Source organism: Adiantum capillus-veneris, chromosome 22 (assembly GCF_014529385.1).
Source record: "Adiantum capillus-veneris isolate H3 chromosome 22, ASM1452938v2, whole genome shotgun sequence".
Lineage (NCBI taxonomy): Eukaryota > Viridiplantae > Streptophyta > Polypodiopsida > Polypodiales > Pteridaceae > Adiantum > Adiantum capillus-veneris.
In genome coordinates this window covers 52,046,828-52,067,262 of record NC_140952.1, presented here as the reverse complement: position 1 = coordinate 52,067,262, position 20,435 = coordinate 52,046,828, and the positions used below count along the sequence as shown (strand labels likewise).

The 20,435-nt window shown below is 41.0% G+C and overlaps 1 pseudogene; it reads left to right on the top strand.

Moving 5' to 3' along the window:
* The first annotated feature begins 4,189 nt into the window (after window positions 1-4,189).
* Window positions 4,190-5,378, top strand: LOC147429354 (uncharacterized; annotated as a pseudogene).
* The last annotated feature ends 15,057 nt before the right edge of the window (window positions 5,379-20,435 follow it).

The following is a 20,435-nucleotide window of genomic DNA, read 5'->3' as shown; positions in this document are numbered from 1 at the left end:
TCTTATTTTCTTGTTTTTCCATGAGCTTCATTTGTAGATAGTTATGAAAAGCATTACTACCATGTAAGTTTGAAAAGTAGAGTTGATATGTAACTCACCCCAATGTAATCATTGAAAAGTAGAGTTCAATGATTATTTGTTTAGTGCATTTGCATATCAATGTTCACAAAATTTCAACAGCTTAGTAGTCCTTCATGACATGGAGGACGATGCAACATCCCATTCCATAGAAAGGGTGCCTATTACTGCATTTGGTGTTGGAACAATTGATTCTAGCCCCTCCATTGGTAAGGAAACCGTCTTCAAATGCTACCATGATGACAACTAAACTTCTACTTGTAAGGAGCCCAATTCTTGATACTTTCTTGCCAAAGAAGGTGCCAAAAAGTGTATCTGGTGGTCATGTGTTGATCCTAGTCCCTCCATGGGTAATGCAAGACATTTCATACCTATGATAGGGGTAAACTATTGCATGTGTTTGAATGGATTCTTGGCTTTTGTTCGGTTTGCACTGCTTGGAGGAGCAACAACATAGGTGTGTTAAAGTTATAGGATCTCAAGTGAATAGCCCAATATTTATTTCATCTTTAGGTATTTATTTTACTTATTTGACAAGATTTTTAAGTAGGGAAGTTTTTTGAGGGGGATACTTATGGACCCCAAAGTTGTATACAAGAAGCACCTAACCCCCATTGCATCATCATCTAATTCATTGCCCACTTGGTTGGTTCAACAATTTGTGTGTGTGTGTGTGTGTGTGTGTGTGTGTGTGTGTGTGTGTGTGTGTGTGTATGTGTGTGTGTGTTTCCTTGTTACCATATACATGTGGCAGTGATGTTTGTGAACACACTTAGGATTGCCGGGGCATTGTTTCCCTCACTAGGAGGTTTTCCCCCCCGTGCATTGTATATACGCCAATCACTCTAGAACTATTTGATCTTTCCATTGCACACTAAGTAATACACTCTTTGTTATGTGCCTTGAGCTTCCTTTGTCTTCTCCAAGTTGTGTATTGTTTTGTTGCAACCCTAATTCCAACAATTGGTATCAGAGAAAATTGCGTCCTCTCCGACTTAGTCGCCAGCAGCATCGACATACGCTTTCTCACTTTCTATAATTTTTGTGAGCTTTGGCGAGGGTCGACGGGTCAATAAATACTTTGGATTTTTGATTTGGACTCATTTTGGCCTCCATTTCCACAAAAGGAAGTGCTGTGATGCAATTTTTTCATTTTGTGCAGAATTTCTATAAGTGCCATTTTCTGCATAACAGGTCCCTTACAATATTCTACGGTTTGTGCTATATAGCACGTGTTGTTCCCCCTTCATTTCTTGTTATTTTGGGCAGTTTTCACATCAGGTGCAACATTTTCCATGGATGACAACAACACAGATGTGTTCAAGATGTTTGTTGATGCGGACAGATTGGATGGGGACACTTACCCTATGCCAGGTCTTATATGATGCAATATGTCCTTGAGTCAAAGGGCATTTGGAATATTGTGTAGGGCATTGATGTAGGTCTTTGTTCTGAGGATGTAGGTGATGTTGAGGATGTTGCAGGTTTTGGTGGCAGGATTGCTACTGCCAAAGCTGTTTTACCTAAGATTGAGCAAGCGCGTTGGGATATAATAGATGTGCACGCTCATGCTTTGATTGTGTTGTGTGTGAAGTGCACTATTACTCCTCATATTTGTTCAACAAAATTTGCAAAACAGGCTTCAAATAATCTGGCTGGTCTTTATGCAAGTCACAATGAGGCTAAAATTGCATTGCTACATAAAGAGCTGGAGTCGAAGATTATGCATGAGGACACTTTCCTTGCTAGTGTCAAAGATATCAATGAGCAACTTATTTCTATAGGCGAAGTCATTTCTGACAGTTCCTTGTGCAGACTGTTCTTAATGCTTTGCCAGATTTTTACTAGACTTTTGCTAGTACTTGGAGACTTATGACCCAAGGAAATCTAGAAGTTGTCAAGTTTGATGCATTATGCACAAAACAAGACTAGATAGTGTGCAGTTGAACATGCCTTTATTGCTACTCAAAGAAAAGGTGCTAACAACAATGTAGCCACTTCTCATGGTTCTTCAATGAGTGGTAAATCACACGTTCCTAATGCTTCTTCTGGAAGTAATTTGTTTGGGAATTCTGATGAAAAGGGCAAAAAGAAAATGCGTTGCTATTATTGTAAAGCTAATGATCACTTGATCAAGCAGTGTCCTAAATTGAACGCAAAAGATGCTGGATCAACTACATGGTCCAATACAAGTGCATCTATTATGGAGTCTTTTGAGAAAGGAGATTGTGATGTTGATGTAGATGTAGAGTGGACTTTTAGTGCAAAGTGTACTTATGATCGTTCTATCCATGTTGCAGGCATGTCAGTTGCTACAAATTCACATGTGTTGTATTTTGATAGTGGTGCTACAAAGAAAATTACCTCACATCATGATTTGTTTACCTCTCTTGAGTCTTTCCCTCATGGGAATTCAACCACTTGTGTCAGCAATGCCTCTTATTTGGTTCAGGGAGTTGAAAAGATTGTGCTTACTGCTGCAAATGGTAGTTCTTTCACACTTGTTGATGTATTGTATGTACCTCAAATAAAAAAGAATCTTTTGTATGTATCTGCACTTGCTAGACTTAGACTCATATTAAATTTGTGGATGATAGATGTACTATACATAATCTCGATTTTGCTGATGAAATTGTTGCATCTGGCATTTTATTTTGTGGGTTGTTTAAGCTAAATTTGTATGACAAGTGGGTAGAATTTTTCAAATGCTATTGTGGATTCAAAGGTTGTTTTAGATGGAAAACTTTGGTATGCACATTTTGGGCATCTAAATTTTGACAGTTTTCTACGTTTGCAAAAATTTGATATGGTTGCTTCTTTGCTGCCTTTTGAAGCACCTACCAAACATGTTTGTGAAGGTTGTATTTTGGTAAGATGCAGCGTTCAAATTTTCCAAAGGATGGTTCCATTAGGGCCACATGCAGGTTGCAGCTTGTGCATAGTGATTTTTGTGGGCCCATAAACTCCATCCTTGGGCAATTACCTTTACTTTGTGACTCCAGGCATGCATGGGTGTATCCACTTAAAGAAAAGTCCAAAGTGTTTATGTGCTTCATATAATTTATGGCTATGGTTGAAAATGTCTCGAAATGTACTATGGGCACCCTCCATTCAGTTCAAGGGGGGAGTATATGTCTCATTTTTGGCTAGTCATGGGATAAAACGCCAATGTACAATGCCTTATACACCTAAGAAAAATGGTGTTGTTGAGAGGAAAAATAGGTCACTTGCTGAGAGGATCAATAGAATTGCTCATGAGGAAGTACCTAGTATATAGTTGGATGGAAGCATGGTAGGTGTTCCACTTTTTAGTCCTAAAAATTAAAGTGGGAGGATTTATGTGGTCATGTTTTTGAAGTCAAATAGTGTGTCCTAAGTGCATGGTTCATTTACTTGAATTTCAAATATATTTTCATGGCTTATAGGTGCCAACATACACATGTGTGGGCGAGAGGTGACATTCAGTCACCTCTCAGAGTGCACATTGTCTACCTTGTCTCATTGTGGAAGAAGAAGCCTATGGTGTGGTGTTATAGAATAGGTTTGGCCAGTTCTACTCTTAACACTAGTTCTGTAATAGGACACTCAAGTGCTCTGTAAACACAGTTTTTTTTTGGAATTTTTAGACTACACATGTTAATAGTAGTACCACCATAGATCTTCATAAACATTAGCGGCATACTCAAGGATAAACCCACAATTTTCTTTTAGATAAAAAACTAAGCGAAATTCACTTAAATAACTGTAATTTTAATTCTAATTATGAGAATTCCCTTGCATGGCTATGGAGTTCCAAGGTTGGAAGAGGGGGAAAATCTGGCACGTTGGTTCAAGGGGCGATCCAAGGCCTAAAAATTAGGCATAATTTGAACACATAGGGACCTTTACACTGGGCGCATATGTTTTTTCTGCAAACCCAAGAGCTCACAAAACTCCAGTGCAGGTTTTCTCAGAGAAAGGATATGGCTATGTTTTTGCTTTTTCTACGAGCCTGGGAGGCCACGAACCACACCAAATGCTATGGCGCCTTCTTCTTGACTTCATGGGCTACCCTCAAATTTATTTTGTTGCATTTTAGAGGGTCACAAGCTCTTGTTTCCAGCCTCGGCATATGGCCTTGATTGGGCAAAGCAAGCCCATCCTCAAGATTGGGACACTAAGGTATATAAGGGCAAGATTCCTGCATACAAGACGCACAAGAAGCTATTCAAATGCATGTTTGAGGATGACACAACAATGTACATGCTCTCATGGGAATTGATTTGCAGGTACATTATGCTGGAGCATGAGTATACAATAATTGATGCGCATGTTTCTACTGATGTGGATGCTGATGATGAACTTTCTTTGGCTGAATTTTTGGCAAGTCAGAAAAAGGAATTGAGATGCATGAATGTATTTCACTTTATGGATACTCCAAGGGCAGTTGATACAAAGAAACATGTGTATGATGATGAGCACTTGATGCATGCTATACAGGCAGTGGATGATGCTCTTGTGACGCATGCAATGTCAATTCATGAGGAACTTATGCAAGAGCAAACTTTGTTTGAAGCTATGAAGGATGAATGTATGGATGAAGGTCAGCTTGATGCATCAGAACATGCTTCTATTGTGAGTAAGAGGGGACTTCCTCCAAAGTGCAAGGTAGACCAAAGTTGATGCATGTTGATGTGGCTTCTAATTGCCGTGACGATATAATTTTTGACACCCATGCTGATGTAGTTTCTGATGTTCCCGCAAAGAAATCGTTCACTAGTCATGCTCATGGCAAGGGGTATAAGCTTGTGAAGATGCAAGGAAAAGAGCATAAGCCTCTTGTCAAGAAAGGTTGGCCTTCACATATGCATGATGCTGAGGATTCTAGTGATGAGCATGCTTTCATAGGAGAAGAAGAGGATTGCGAAGATGAGTTTTTGGAGGCAGAAGGGCTGGTATTTCATGAGAGTGATGATGAGTCGAAATTGGCTGATGTATGCATACCAACATGGAAGAGTGGGGACACTATGCATGTGGAGACCGAGGGGACATTTAAAAGGCTCCCAATGTTTGTGGATATTGCAGGTCTCGACATGGGGCAAATTCCAAGAGAGCTTACAAAAATTTAGTTGTTTTTGGTATTATTCCCAATGGATTTGGTTGACATGATTGTAGATGAGACTAATCGCTACGCATTAGAGAAGCGGGAATGTGTTTTATGCAAGCATGAGTCTACCAGAAGTTGGAATGATCTTGACATACATTCTTTTTTGCGGTTACTTGGTGTGTCAATTGCTATTGTCTTTGCAATATATTCCTGATAAAAACTTCTATTTGAAAGGAGAGACATGTGATGCAATGCATTACCTAGAATTCAGTGAGAAAATGCATCAAACTGAGTACCAGCAAATTAAATGCTTTTTGCATGTAAGAGACAACTCTCAAAGGCCATTGGTAAGAGGGACTAGAGAGCATAAGCTATGGCAGATTCTACCATTAGAGGAAAGGCGAAATGCTACTTTTCAGCTACATTACAATTGTGGGAAAAATGTTACATTAGATGAGAGAATCATTCCATCAAAGTGAAAATTGAACCCGTGTCGGGTATATGATCCAAAAAGACCACACAAATTTGGCATTCAGCTATGGAACTTGTGTGATTTGGAGACACGATACAATTACTCATTTCGTGTTTAAGACAAATTGCCTTGCACAGAATTGTCTTATCATGTAGTCTCGGTGCTTGTACATGACCTAAAGCAAAGGGGTCATCATGTATTCTTTGATAGTAGATGGTTTACATCAATCAAGCTCTTGAAGCATTTGACTAGGGAGGGACATGGAGCCACTGGCACTTATATGACAAATAGGAAAAACTTTCCAGGTTTACAAATGTTGCATCTTGAGCATGCTGAGCGTATGGTATGTGACAAGGAGAAGTTGTAAGACAAATTGGTAGTGGTCATAAAGTTACACTTGCATGTCCAGAGATAGCGATCATGTATAGTAGTAAGTGCAAAGCGGGTTGTGATGTTTTTGACAGTATGGTTTTGGGTAGTGGCTACAGTCTTGAGACCACTATCCATGGGGCATGCGCTATTTGGGGAATGCTAGACTCTATGCTGGCAAATGCATACATCTTATGGAAGTGTTTGCATGGTAAGAATAATGCCAGTCATTTTCAATTCATGGTGAGGTTGCAAGAGCAATTATTTGATAATCATTTTGTTGAGCATGTTGCACCTAGAAATGTTATGTACATAGGTGGTCCAATGGGTGGGCTCAAAAGCAAGCAAGCATTGCTTTGTTTGTGCAATGGAAAGGAAGAAGCATATGCGTGAAGGACATGAAGTTATGGGAGCCAAGCCATCATGAACAGTTTATGGTTGCCCTAAGTGTAAGAAGTTTTTATGTGTGGATCCATGCTTTTAGAAATATCATGCAATGGTGGGATATGATCGCATGGGTGTAAGCGCAAAGCGTGTTGTGCGATCATATAATCGTCTAGTTTGAGGTTCAAACATATATCTTGGGTGCCCAATTTGTGCTTGTACACAATATTGTTTATGGCATTGACATCGAGTTTGCATTTTGGAGTTTTGTCCTTGATTGTTATCATGTTTTTTTGAGCTTATAAGCCATATTCTTATGCACATTGCATGTACCAATTTGATCATGCTAACATGTATGCAGTTTCTAGTTGCTGTTTTGCTGACCCTAACTAGAAAAAAACATTTTTTTCATTGTGGAGATGATTTTTGTTTTAGAAAATGTTTGTCATAAGAAGTTCTTTTACTCATGTAGAGACCTTTTGAATTAAATATTTGTAGAGTTGATTTTTCTCATAGAGGAAAATGGTGCTCAAGTAAAATTCGTCTTGTTGTTTTTTACCATGTCAATTTCTTGATTTTTTTTTCATCTTGAAACTTTCTTGCCAAAGAAGATGCCAAAAAGTGCATTTGGTGGTCATGTTTCAATCCTAGTCCCTCCATGGGTAATGCCAGAAATTTCATACCTATGATAGGGGGTAAACTAGTGCATGTGTTTGAATGGATTCTTGGCTTTTGTTTGGTTGGCACAGCTTGGAGGAGCAACAACATAGGAATATTAAATTTATATCATCTCAAGTGAATAGCCCAATATTTTTATCATCTTTAGGTATTTATTTTACATATTTGACAAGATTCTAAGTAAAGAAATCTTTTGAGGGGGCTACTTATGGACCCAAAGTTTTATATAAGAAGCACCTAGCCCCCATTGTATTATCGTCTATTTCATTGCCCACTTGGTTGATTCAACAATGTGTGTGTGTGTGTGTGTGTGTGTGTGTGTGTGTGTGTGTGTGTGTTACCATATACATGTGGTAGTGATGTTTGTGAACACATTTAGGACCGTTGGGGCATTTTTTCCCTCACTAAGAGGCCCCGTGCATTGTATATATGCCAATCACTCTAGGGCTATCTAATATTTCCATTGAACACTAAGTAATACACTCTCTGTTGTGTGATTTGAGCTTCCTTCATCTTCTCCAAGTTGCGTGTGTTTTACTGCAATCATAATTCCAACAATTGGTACCAGAGCAGGTTGTGTTCTCTCGAGCTTGGTTGCCAGTAGCTCTAGCACACGCCTGCTCACTTTCTCTGATTTTTGTGAGCTTTGGCCAGCGTCAGCAAGTCGACAAATAGTTTGGATTTTTAATTTGGCCTCATTTTGGTCTCCATTTCCACTACATACAGTGCTGCACAGGCAATTTCGTCATTTTTTGCAGAATATCTAGGAGTGTCACTTTTTGCATAACAGGTTGCTTACAACCTTCTACGGTTTGTGCTATATATAACATGTTGTTCCCCCTTCATTTCTCCTCTTTTTGGGCAGTTTTCACATCAGGTGCAACATTTTTCGTAACTGACAACAACACAGATGTGTTTAAGATGTTTGGTGCTGAGGACAGATTGGATGGGAACAATTACCCTATGTGGGCTTATATGATGCAACATGTCCTTGAGTCAAAGGGCGTTTGGAATATTTTCCAGGGCCTTGATGTACGTCCTGGTAGGATGTAGACGATGTTGAGGATATTGTAGGTTTTGGTGGTAGGATTGCTGTTGGCAGAGCTGTTTTGTCTACGGCTGAGCAAGCTTGTTGGGATATAATAGATGTGAAAGTTGTCATAATAATCAATATCTAATTCTCCTAAATTATTTTCTCATATTAAATTGATCATTTAATGTGGGGAAGTGCAAGCAGAGAAAAAGCTAGAATATTGGTTAAGCTAGCAGACCGGCCACAGTAGGGATCCAAAGGAGGGAAAATAGGGATCCAAAGGGGGGGGCATCTGCAAAAGACCCATGTGCAACAATGGGCTAAAAAGACCCTAAGGTTCAGCCCATTAAGACTTCCAAAATGCTAAGGTTCCAAAATTCAAAGGTTGTGTACAAAGGTCAACCCTAGGGAAAATTGGATGCTTTGTGTGTGCCCTAAAAGTCTTTGCACATCCCTACATGGGAGGGGGCGAGCCCCAAAGGTAGGGGATGAGAGAGAAAGCCACACACACACACACACAGGCTCCCTTTACACAAAGGGAATGAGGGACACATGTCAGCTCCCTAGGCCAGATGCCCACAAGGTGTGCCCAATTCCTATTGGAAGACCCTTGAAGTGGACCAATGAGAATTAAGCTAGAGTAAATGTAGTTTAATTAATTTAAAAACATTTAATAAAAGAAACCAATGAAAATTAAGTCTCCTAGAAGACTATTGGGCAGTCTCCCAAAGGGTCCAATGAGCATTCAGAAGCCCCATGGCTTGCCTGATTTCTATTGGCCAGGAGGCAAAGGGGTCCAATGAGAGTTTAGTTTAATTATTTAATTACCTAAATCTCTCACAAAAGGGGAAAGGGGGACACATGTCAGAAGGCTATCACTTATGCTGCTTAATACCCATTGGCTTGACTTGGGGAGGTCCAATGAGGCAAAAGCCAGACCAAATTAGCAACAAGGGCTCGCCCAAGAGAGAGAGGGGGCTGATTTTTGCTTGGCATTGACACACACACACTCACACTGGACCATGTGTGAAAGAAGAATACTCTATCTCCTCCCAAGCTTTAATGGAGATCTCATCACCTACTCCAAGCTTGTGAGATAGAAGCGTACATCAACACTCTCTTGGCATGTAGATGCAAATCCAACCAAGAGCCAAGCTTCAATGCATGCTCATCTCCTCTACCAAGCTAATTACTAAGCTAAGCTATGCTAATATGAGTGATTATGTGAGGAGATGTACATCTTTCTCGTAAGATACTCCTTCTTCCTCTCAATCTACTCTCATACCCTACTAGCTCTCACCATCTTCGAAGGTGTGTGAGGTCTTGGGTCTGAGAACGGGGATAATTCAAGTTGTGTTTGATTAATTGTTTTGCTTGGTGCATGAAGCTTTCATCTTCATTGCACTAGCTAGTCTTGAAGGAACACAAAGAATTGTATTGTACAATGTCTCTCTTGATGGGAGAAACCATAATACAAAGCCTTTTGGAGGGGGGACCGGCTCCATGCAAATCCGGTCCTCAATTGTTGTCAATAGCTTAATTTCTCTCTATTTTGAAAGTATTGTCGATGCTATCTAACTAGGTGTTATGCTTTTTGTTTCTCTCTCCACCCAAGCACTCTTGTAATTCTCATTAGGAATCTATTCTAATGAAATGCCCACTATGTTCATGCTAATTTCCGCTACACATAAGTTATTAGGCCATTAAATGTTACATTGGTATCAGAGCTCAAGGTTTCTCTTTTCTTGCTCAAGAAGGGAGGTCCTCAAGCTAGCTACAAATGGTTGGTATTATTAAGTGCCTGTGAGTAAGTAGAATAGGGATTTTTCAGCCTTGCAGTGCGCCTGCCTTCGTGCAATTAACGGGGCATCACCGTCGAGAGCTATGGTCTTAATAGTGGAGTCCTTCGGGGCTTGCCTACGGCTTAACCACTATTGAGCTATTAGAAGCTTGATAGGAGCCAGTGCTGTTTTGGTGTCGAAAGATCCTCTCTTCTATTCCTTGCAATTAATGGTATTCGAGCTGCGGGTACAGTAGCTTGAGTGCTTTTTCTAAAGGAGTAAAGAGGAGTAGCAACTAGGGCTTGAAGTGCCAAAGTATACCTAAAAAGTTTACACCTAAAAGTTGTTAGAATGGCTGCCAATAGTAAAGAGAGTGAAATTAATGTTGATAACTTTGATTTTGCTCATGAGCAAGCTACTAATGATGCTTCAATGCTTGTTAACTATCTTGTTTCTAGGCTTCAACAAGCCATGGGCAATCCATCTCTCCAAAGTGAAGTGCAACGGCAACTCCGTGCTCACGGGATTCTTCAAGCTATTCACCATGACGAGAGAACACCTAGGAAGCCTCCTTGTGAGACTACCAAAAGAGGTCTCTCTCCGATTCGGGAAGAAGAAGAGGATCCTTATGAAGGGCTCAAGAATTTACTTCTTGATGATGCATCTCCTTCCCAAAGGAGAACTCAAGAGCCTCTACCGAAGGAACGAGAAAGAAGTCAGTCTCCCGCCACCTCGGTGGAGATGGCTCCACGAAGACGGCGGGCTAAACGCTCTCCATTACCACCAAAGCGGAGAAGACCATCGTATTCTTCTCCTCACCACAATTCAAAGAGGGATGATAAAAAGAAAGAGAAGAAAAAGGCGAGAAAGAGGACACCCTCTTCTCCATCTTCTTCATCCTCTTCCTCTTATGAAAGCTATGGTGAAGACGACAAAGATCAAGACAAGAAAAAGGCGAGAAAGAGGTCACCCTCTTCTCCACCTTCTTCAAATTCTTCACCTTCTGAAGAAAGTGATGGTGCAACTTTTGAACCATCAAAAAGAAGAGGCCATAGGAAATCCTATGCCGCATGGAAGAGGTCGTCCAAGCTGAAGAAATTCAAAGAGGGAGGGAAGAGCATCTCTTTCCTTATCTATGATGGCACCTTCGGTGCTATGGACAAAGTCTTGGCCTTTATCCAGCAATTCGATGCGGCGTTTGGAGATGAGGGCTTCACGGAGTCCTCTAAGCTACGCCATGTAGCTATGCACATTCAAAAGTCCGCCAAACAATGGTGGTCTAGCCTACGAGCCAATGGTGAAGCTCCACGAACATGGAAGGCTTTAAGAGCTTCCATTATGAAGCAATTTTTGGCCACCGATGCCAAAGACAAAGTACTCACCGAATGGCGAAGCTTAAAGCTCTCTCCCAATGAATCCATCCACAAATATGTAGACAATTTTTGGGACCTGCAACTCAAAGCCACTGTCTTCAAAAGGTTGGATTTTGGAGAGCAAAAGCAAAAATTTTGTGCGGGCTTAACCGAAGAAATGGCGGAGTATGTCAACTCCCAAAGACCACGTACCATATCGGCGGTAATACACCATACTATGGTCGCCTCTCAAATCAATTTCCAAATGGGGGCAAAAAGAAATAATAAGCCCCCGGAAAACAAAGGTTCCAATGAGCCTAAGGGGAAGGACAATGTCCAAAAGTCTCCTAAGGGCAACTCCAACAAAGCTAAAGAGAAGGGAGTTTACAAAGGTAAGAATAAACTCTCTCCTAAAGAGCTTGAGTGTTATCGTAAGGATAACCGGTGTTTCAAGTGCGGCGAACAAGGGCATGTGTACCGCGCTTGTCCCCAAAAGAACAACCGCCAAGATCCTCCTAGAGCTTCCTTGGTTGAAATCCAAGAGGAGGAGACTCACCAAACTCACCACAAAGGATCTCCTCTATGCCATGCTTGGGGAAAGGTAAGAGAACATGATGCTTTTATTCTCTTTGACCCTGGTTCTACTCACAATTTTATATCTATAGAGTTGGCCACCAAGCTAGGAATACAATCCTACGAGATGGGAGATGTCCTACCTGCAGACAGTGCCTTCAAGGGGCAAGAAGCTTCAGTCACTCCCTTAATTGGGAAATTGAGGCTTCATGTCCAAGGCTATGTGGACAAAGAGGACTTCTTTATCTCTCCTCTCAAGCATGAGGATGTTATCCTAGGGGCACCATGGTTTGACCGCCTGGCTGCCGATGTTAAATTTCCTGAAAGGAGAATCTCCTTTAAGTTCAGGGAAAAAAGACATGTATATAGATGCTAAGGAGATGGGTAACACCATCCCCATTGTACATACACCAGCTTTCAACAAGTCAATAAAGAGCTCTATTTCCGTGTACATGATTTTTGTTAAAGATTCTCAAAATGAACCTAATGCTTTAGCAAAAGAAAATAAAAGCAACCAAAAGGAATTAGAGTCATCCAATTTTCTCAAGGGGTTTCAAGATGTTTTTATTGACGACATCCCTTGTGAGCTACCTCCTAAACGAGGTAATGATGACCGTGCAATTGAACTTCTTCCAGGAAGTTCACCACCTAATAAACCTCCTTATAGAGTTTCTCAAGCTCAACAAGAGGAGATTATGCGGCAAGTGCATGAGTTAGTTGAGAAGGGCATGGTTAGGCCTAGCTCATCTCCATTTTTCTCACCTGTGCTATTAGTGCGAAAGAAAGACGGCACATATCATATGTGTGTCGGCTATAGAGCACTAAATAGGATCACTATCAAGAATAGGTTTCCCGTTCCACGGGTAGAAGACCTATTTGATAAGCTACAAGGATCGACCTACTTCAGTAGGATTGACCTAAAAAGTGGCTATCATCAAATAAGGATAGTTGATCAAGACATTGTAAAGACCGCATTTCGTACTACATTTGGTCTTTACGAATACATTGTCATGCCTTTTGGCTTGACCAATGCACCAGCCACATTCAACCGCTTGATGGAGAAGCTGTTCAGGCCTCATCGAACCTTCACTGGAGTGTTCTTTGATGATATTATCATCTACTCTAATTCATTGGAGGAACACAAGCAACACCTCCAGGTAATATTTCAAGTTTTAAGAGAGAATAAACTTTATGTTAATCGAAAGAAAAGTGAATTTTTCTTGCAAGAGATTCAGTATTTAGGTCACATTATCTCCCAAGATGGCATCCAAATGGATCCATCCAAGTTAGAGGTAATAAAAGGATGGCCTAAACCAAGGAATCTTCATGAACTAAGAAGCTTTATAGGTATGTGTGCATACTATAGACACTTCATAGAAAAGTTCTCACAAATTGCGGGACCATTACATGACCTAACAAAGAAAAGTGTTAGGTATACATGGTCTGCTAAGGAGAAAAATTCTTTCGAAAAGCTTAAAGAAAAGCTTATCTCTCAACATGTGCTTACACTACCGGATCTCTCAAAACCATTTGAGGTCCAATGTGATGCTTGTGGTGATTGCCTTGGAGCTGTTTTTCTCCAAGAAGGGCACGCCATAGGCTATGAGAGTCGAAGGCTCGACCCTGTTGAGCAAGCTCTAGGCATATACGAAAAGGAACTCCTTGCAGTTCTACATGCCTTAGACTCATGGAAGCACTATTTATTGGGGACTCCTTTCATTCTGCGAACGGATCACCAAAGTCTTAAGTACTTCATGACACAGACCAAGATCTCCGACAAACAAATGAGGTGGGCAAATTTCCTTTCGCAATTTCATTTTCATATTGCTCACATTGCTGGCAAGCATAATCAAGTAGCCGATGCACTCTCAAGACAACCGAGAGTGAATGCGGTTTCCATAGCAACTCACAATGATCTATCTTCAATGATAGATGAGTATGCTATTGATCCCAATTTTAGAGATGTGATTTTAGCCCTTGCATTAGGGAAGAAAGAAGAACCATTTACTTTACAAGATGGTTATCTTCTCTATGGCAATAGACTATGCGTTACTAACTCACTACGTGAGAAAGTAATGTATGAATCTCATGCTCCCCCGTATGCGGGGCATAGAGGGATTCAGTCTACCTTGAAGGGAATTGAAACATATTTCTATTGGCCTACCATGAAAGTGAACATACAAGAGTATGTTTCCAAATGTGTGGTATGTCAAAAGACAAAATTTGATAGAGGGAAGCAACCTGGATTGCTTCAACCCTTGCCAATCCCTAATTCACCATGGGAGAGCATATCCATGGATTTTATCTTTGGATTTCCTAAGTCTATCCATGGGAATACGGGAATATGGACGATAGTAGACAGGTTCAGTAAACAAGCTCATTTTATACCTGTCAAAAAGACTATCAAAGCCCATCAAATGGCAACCCTCTTCATTTCACAAATTTTCAAGTACCATGGCTTGCCAATGTCCATAGTGTCGGATAGAGATCCTAGAATGACCATTAATTTCTGGAAGGGTCTCTTTGAGGATTTAGGAACAAGGCTAAACTTCTCTTCGGCCTATCATCCACAAACTGATGACCAAAGTGAAATAGCTAACCTAACCATTCTCGATCTACTAAAAGCCTATGTAATGGAAGTAGATCAAAGATCCCAATGGGAGAAGTACTTACCCTTAGTAGAGTATGCTTACAATAACACTGTACATACTTCCACAGGAAAGCACCTTTCGAGGTAATTGAGGGAAGATCAAAAATTCCCTTGCTAATTAAGGTACATGGGAAGATCTTCGCTGCAAATGAGTATAGCCGAGACCTACAAGAATCTCTATCTCACAGCAAAGGCAAAAGGCTGCTGCTGACAAGCACAGAAGAGCCCAAGCCTTTAAAGAAAACGATTGGGTCTTGTTAAAGTTTCCCAAGGCTCGATTAAGGCACACTACGGGCAAGAATCCTATGGGCCACCAAAAGTACTATGCTAAACTAGCAAAAAGGTACTATGGTCCCTTCCAGATTCTTAGGCTATCAATGAGATGGCCTATCAACTTAAGTTTCCCAATCATTGGCTCATACACAATGCTTTTTATGTGAGCCTATTAAAGCCTTACAAAGGAGAGCCACCTCAAGAACCAACTATTGAAGACCCACAGGAGATCGAGGACCAAGAAGAGGTGCTGCAGCCCGAGTCCATTCTCCAACATGAAGACAAGGTACTAAGAGGCGGTAAGACTATCCAACGATATCTTATTAAGTTTAAGAATTATCCTTTTGAAGATGCTAGATGGATGCAAGGCATACAATTAAAGGATAACCTAAACCTTGTCAATGCTTACAATGCTTCCCAAGAGTAAGAAAATGTACAAAATGTTAAAAATGAACAAACTTTTTGTCTTTTAAGACTCTCTTTTTCTTTATTTGTGCACAAAAATGAAGTAGTATGCATGCTTAGATCAAGTTTGCGGAGACGACGTCTCCCAAACACCAAGTAGAGCTTGTCACTCTACTATGGAAGACTGATAGGACTAATGTGCAGACATGCTTGCGGCAGCCTCAGGCTCTCAAGCGCCAAATGGACTAGTCATCCATTATGGAATGATGTCGTAGGGTAACATAGGGATCCTCTACCCGCTAAGAAAAGGACTCATGAATATGCTTTATATTCTCTACACCATAGTCGAGGACGACTATGATTTCGAGAGAGAGGTAATGTCATAATAATCAATATCTAATTCTCCTAAATTATTTTCTCATATTAAACTGATCATTTAATGTGGGAAAGTGTCAGGAGAGAAAAAGCTAGAATATTGGTTAAGCTAGCAGACCGGCCACAGTAGGGATCCAAAGGAGGGAAAATAGGGATCCAAAGGGGGGGCCATCTGCAAAAGAGCCATGTACAAAAATGGGCTAAAAAGACCCTAAGGTTCAACCCATTAAGACTTCCAAAATGCTAAGGTTCCAAAATTCAAAGGTTGTGTCCAAAGGTCAACCCTAGGGAAAATTGGATGCTTTGTGTGTGCCCTAAAAGTCTTTGCACATCCCTACATGGGAGGGGGCGAGCCCCAAAGGTAGGGGATGAGAGAGAAAGCCACACACACACACACGGGCTCCCTTTACACAAAGGGAATGAGGGACACATGTCAGCTCCCTAGGCCAGATGCCCACAAGGTGTGCCCAATTCCTATTGGAAGACCCTTGAAGTGGACCAATGAGGATTAAGCTAGAGTAAATGTAGTTTAATTAATTTAAAAACATTTAATAAAAGAAACCAATGAGAATTAAGTCTCCTAGAAGACTATTGGGCAGTCTCCCAAAGGGTCTAATGAGCATTCAGAAGCCCCATGGCTTGCCTGATTTCTATTGGCCAGGAGGCAAAGGGGTCCAATGAGAGTTTAGTTTAATTATTTAATTACCTAAAGCTCTCACAAAAGGGGAAAGGGGGACACATGTCAGAAGGCTATCACTTATGATGCTTAATACCCATTGGCTTGACTTGGGGAGGTCCAATGAGGCAAAAGCCAGACCAAATTAGCAACAAGGGCTCGCCCAAGAGAGAGAGAGGGGGCTGATTTTTGCTTGGCATTGACACACACACACTCACACTAGACCATGTGTGAAAGAAGAATACTCTATCTCCTCCCAAGCTTTAATGGAGATCTCATCACCTACTCCAAGCTTGTGAGATAGAAGCCTACATCAACACTCTCTTGGCATGTGGATGCAAATCCAACCAAGATCCAAGCTTCAATGCATTCTCATCTCCTCTACCAAGCTAATTACTAAGCTAAGCTATGCTAATATGAGTGATTATGTGAGGAGATGTACATCTTTCTCGTAAGATACTCCTTCTTCCTCTCAATCTACTCTCATACCCTGCTAGCTCTCACCATCTTCGAAGGTGTGTGAGGTCTTGGGTCTGAGAACGGGAATAATTCAAGTTGTGTTTGATTAAGTGTTTTGCTTGGTGCATGAAGCTTCCATCTTCATTGCACTAGCTAGTCTTGAAGGAACACAAAGAATTGTATTGTACAATTTCTCTCTTGATGGGAGAAACCATAATACAAAGCCTTTTGGAGGGGGGACCGGCTCCATGCAAATCCGGTCCTCAACTGTTGTCAACAGCTTAATTTCTCTCTCTTTTGAAAGTATTGTCGATGCTTTCTAACTAGGTGTTATGCTTTTTGTTGCTCTCTCCGCCCAAGCACTCTTGTAATTCTCATTAGGAATCTATTCTAATGAAATGCCCACTATGTTCATGCTAATTTCCGCTACACATAAGTTATTAGGCCATTAAATGTTACAAAATCTCATGCTTTGATTGTGTTGTTTGTGAAGCACATTATTACTCCTAATATTCGTTCAGAAAAATTTGCAAAACAGGCTTCGCATATTCTATCCGATCTTTATTCAAGTTGCAATGAGGCTAAAATGGCATTGTTGGGCAAAGAGCTAGAGTCGAAGATTATGCATGAGAAAGATGAGATGGACACTTTCCTTGCTGGTGTCAAGGATATCAATGAGCGACTTATTTCTGTAGGAGAAGTTATTTTTGACAGTTCCCTTTTGCAGATTGTTCTTGATGCTTTGCCAGATTCTTACTAGACTTTTGCTAGTACTTGGAGACTTATGACCCAAGGAAATTTTCAATTTGTCAAGTTTGATGCATTATGCACATTGTTGTTGCAAGAGTCACTTTCCAAAAAAACAGGACTAGATAGCATGAGTTAAACAGGCCTTTATTTCTTCTCCAAAAAAAAAGGTGGTAACATCAATGTAGCCACTTCTCATGGTTCTTTTGTGAGTGGTAAATCACATGTTCCTAATGCTTTTACTGGTAGCAATTTGTCTGAGAATTATGGAGAAAAGGGAAAAAAGAAAATGAGTTTCCATTATTGTAAAGCTACTTGATCAAGCAGTGTCCAAAATTGAGGGCAAAAGGGGCTAAGATCAACTACAGGGTCCCATGCAAGTGCATCTATTATGGAGTCATTTGTGAAAGGAGATTGTGATGTTGATGTAGATGTAGAGTGGACTTTCAGTGCTGTAATGGAATTAGCCTATTCAACTTGAGAATAGTGGAAATTAATGAGAATACTTTCAAGAAATAACTTTGTGAGCATAGCGGGTAGACATATTTGAAGATAGCAACATAATCATAGCAATTAGTTAACTTGGCATGAACAATACTTTTGCAAGAGAGAGAATCTAGAGAACATGACAACAGTTGAGGACCGGATTTATGTGGAGCCGGTCCCCCCTCCAATAGGCATTTGTATTATGATTTCTCCCATAAAGAGAGACTTGTTACAATACAGTCTTTGTGTTCCTTGTGACCTAGGTGATGCCATGAAGATGGAAGGCTTCATGCATCACAAACATAACATAAACTTGAAGAAAGCTTTAACTATCCCAAGCCTCAGTCCCAAGACCTCAAACACCTTCGAAGGTGGAGAGAGCTACCAGGGAATGAGGGTAGGGAAGAGGAAGAAGAAACATTTCGTAGGAGAAAGAATTAGTTCCTCACTTATCATACTCTTGTTGCTAGCATACATAATAGCATAGTAATGAAGAAGAAGGAGATGACAAGCTCAAGCATTGAAGCATGGCTCTTGGTTGGATTTGCACTCCATAGCCAAGAGTGTTGGTGTAGGCTCTCAACCTCTACTTGCTTGGAGAGGGAGCTCTTGCACTTTGCATAGCACACAATGAGAGTGATTGTGAGTGTGTGTGGATGAGTATACCCCTCGAGCAAGCCCCTAGCTAGCTTGGGTCGACCCCCCCTTGTAGCTCATGCTTGAAGCTCATTGGACCCTCCCAGGCCTAGCCAATCATGAGCAGGAGGCATTACAAGCAGTAGGGGTAGCCTTGAGACAAGTGTCCCCCTTTCCTTTTTGAGAGAGAGGGCTAGATAAATGCTAAAACAATTAGATAATTCATGTAATTTATCATTGGACCCCTTTGAAGCTTAGCCAATAGGCTTCAAGCAACACATGAAGGTAACATGGGTAGGGGCCTGACATGTGTCCTTGCTGCCTCTTCAAGTTGGGGCTTCCCTTGTGTGTGTGAGTGGGTATTCTCTCTCTAGCCCCTAGGAAAAGGGCTCGCCCCCCCTCTTGTAGGAATGCTTTTGACTCTAGGTGATCAAGCACCTTACTCACCAAGCATGACAAAGCACTTGAACTAGGGGGTGTTCCCACAAGCATCTCAGGCAAGATTCTCAAGGCACCTCAAGTACCTTAATCATGCAGCAAGTCAAGCACCTCAAGCATGGAGCCAGTCAAGCACCTCAAGCATCTTAATCAAGCACCTCAAGCATGAAAAACACCTCAAGCACGACAAGCACCTCAAGCAGGACAAGCACCTCGAGCTTGGGCCGTGTTCCCACCTCAAGCTCAGCCCTAGCTTACCTAAGGTCAAAGGACTTTTACACACATTTATTGGAGGTCTTCAATGAAGCTAACCCTAAGGTCTTATGCTCCATTGGTTAGCCTTGCTCTTTGATAGACCATCTCCCTTTTGGGCCCCTTTACCATTGGCCCCGTGTTGAGATAGATCTATAAGCACATATCTATATCTTAACACTTGTTCCCGTTTATTCTCCCACATTAAGTGATCAATTTAATCTGAGAAAATCATTTGGGTTGGTTAGATATTAGATTTTATGACATTACCTCTCTCTTGACATCATAGTCGTCCTCGACTATGAGGTAGAAGAGATAAAGTCTTAGTCATTAGTCAATCGTACTTAGCGGGTAAAGGATCCCTTTTTACCCTACGACATCTTTCCAAGATGGATGAATAATCCATTTGGTGCTTGGGAGACATAGCTGCCGCAAGCATGTCTGCTCTTTAGTCCATTTCCTTCTCCCAAAGTAGAGTGACAAATTCTACTTGGTGTTTGAGAGACGTCGTCATCGCAAACATGATTCTAAGCATGCATACTAGTTAAATTTGTGCACAATTAAAAAGAGGACTAGTCATATAAGACAAAAACATGAGTCATTTAAAAGAAATTTGTACATTTTCTTACTCTAATGTAGCATTGTAAGCATTGACAAGGTTCATACTATCCTTAAGTTGTACTCCTTGCATCCATTTAGCATCTTCAAAAGGATAATTTTTGAACTTAATAAGATACCGTCGGATTATCTTACCATGTCGTAGTACCTTGTCTTCATGCCGAAGGACAGCTTCGGGTTGTAGCACCTCTTCTTGGTCTTCGACTTCGGGAGGGTCTTCAATAATTGGTTCAATTGGTGGCTCTCCTTTGTACGGCTTAAGTAAGCTTATATGAAAGGCATTGTGTATAAGCCAATGGTTGGGCAACTTGAGTTGATAAGCCGTCTCATTGATAGGCTTCAAGATTTGGAAAGGACCATAGTATCTTTTTGCTAGTTTAGCATAATACTTTTGATGGCCCGTAGGATTTTTGCCCGTCGTTTGCCTTAATCGAGCCTTAGGAAACTTGAGTAAGACCCAATCATTTTCTTTGAGCATTAAGGCTCTTCTGTGCTTATCAGCAGCAGCTTTTTGCCTTTGTTGAGAGATGCCTATAGCCTCCCTAATCTTTTGAAAAGATTCTTGTAGGTCACGGCTATACTCATCGGCGGCGAAGATCTTCCCATGTACTTTC